Source organism: Loxodonta africana, chromosome 13 (genome assembly GCF_030014295.1).
Source record: "Loxodonta africana isolate mLoxAfr1 chromosome 13, mLoxAfr1.hap2, whole genome shotgun sequence".
Lineage (NCBI taxonomy): Eukaryota > Metazoa > Chordata > Mammalia > Proboscidea > Elephantidae > Loxodonta > Loxodonta africana.
The window spans coordinates 42,932,964-42,934,366 of NC_087354.1; the positions used below are offsets into that span (position 1 = coordinate 42,932,964).

Consider the following 1,403-nt stretch of genomic DNA (forward strand, 5'->3'; position numbering starts at 1 on the left):
TGAGTGTTAGAGAAAACTTCTTAGAGAACACCAAGTCACTGAATGTGGGAAATTTGTACTCCCCAAACCCAGCCCAGTAAGCTTTCAGTGGAGAAATGTGGCACCCAAAGCCTGTATGGTCCTTTGAATCTCAGGACTTTAGGGTGTCCTTGACATTTGGGGGAACAGCTTACCCCAGCATTGCTAGCCAGGACATCTCAAAGCGGATATGCTATTGCAGGTCTCTGGCTTATTGGCTTTTACGGGCAATGTGTCCTTCCACTGCTGGGTGTGGTTAGTAGGGACTCACAGTGCTGGGCACCTGATTGTCAAGGTGCCAGGGCTCACAAGCATGTGGTCAACAGGCACTCTCCTCACTCCATCCCCAGAAATGTAAGGGCAGCCACTGGGTTGAGACAGAAGTAGAGGTAGGAAAAAAAAAAAAAATCAAAAAACCAAACCCATTGCTGTCAAATCGATTCTGACTCATGGTGACCTCACGTGTTACAGAGTAGAAACGTTCTGTAGGGTTTTCTTGGCTGGAATCTTTACAGAAGCAGATCACCAGCCCTTTCTTCTGAGGTGCCACTGAATGGGTTTGAGCTGCCAACATTTAGGTTAGTTGAAAAAAAACAAACCCACTGCTGTCGAGTCAATTCCAACCTACAGCGACCCTATAGGACAGAGTAGAACTTGCCCACAGGGTTTCCAAAAGCCTACAGCACCTGGTATGCCCAGGCGGTCTCCCATCCAAGTACTAACCAGGCTCGACCCCGCTTGGCTTCCAAGATCAGAGGAGACCAGGTTCGTTCAGGGTGGTATGTCCATAGACTTTAGGTTAGTAAAAGTTGATCACAAACCATTTGCACCACCCAGGGACCAGGCCCCAGTGAAATATCCCTCTGCGCATTCTTCAAATACCAGCTAGTCTCTTTCTTACTCCTCCCTACCTCCTCATCCTGTACCTCCCCATCTTGTCCAAAGCAAGAACAGTTGCTGATCTGACAGGTTAGAATCCCAAATGTCCATTGGGTCGTATTTTTCTGGTGAGCACGGCTCCAGCAGTTTAAAGGCACCCACCCCAGATTGCACCTTCTCTCTTCCATGTCCTGCCTCAGTCCTAGGCAGGCCTTGGTCTTTGGGGTGCGCTTTTGCTTCCTGCCTGTATGGGGTGAGTAGATCCAGGCAGCACTGCCACCCCAGGACAGGCCTGCCCTCTCTCTCTCTCTCTCTCTCTGAATATATTAAGCAAGTTAGATTGGGGTCTGTTCACTCCCTCAGCATATCGTGGCAAGAGGAGAGGAAGTGAGAGACCTTGCTGAGACCCCAGCCATCTCATACAATTACCCTTTCACCAGGTTCTGGATTTGAGTGTCAGCCACTAACATAACTAACAATAAAATGGCATTTATCATTCTCGTCCA

General features: G+C 48.8%; 1 pseudogene; it reads right to left on the reverse strand.

The window, feature by feature from the left end:
• Positions 1-692: 692 nt before the first annotated feature.
• LOC111751647 (5S ribosomal RNA) lies at positions 693-811 on the reverse strand (annotated as a pseudogene).
• Between the last annotated feature and the right edge of the window lie 592 nt (positions 812-1,403).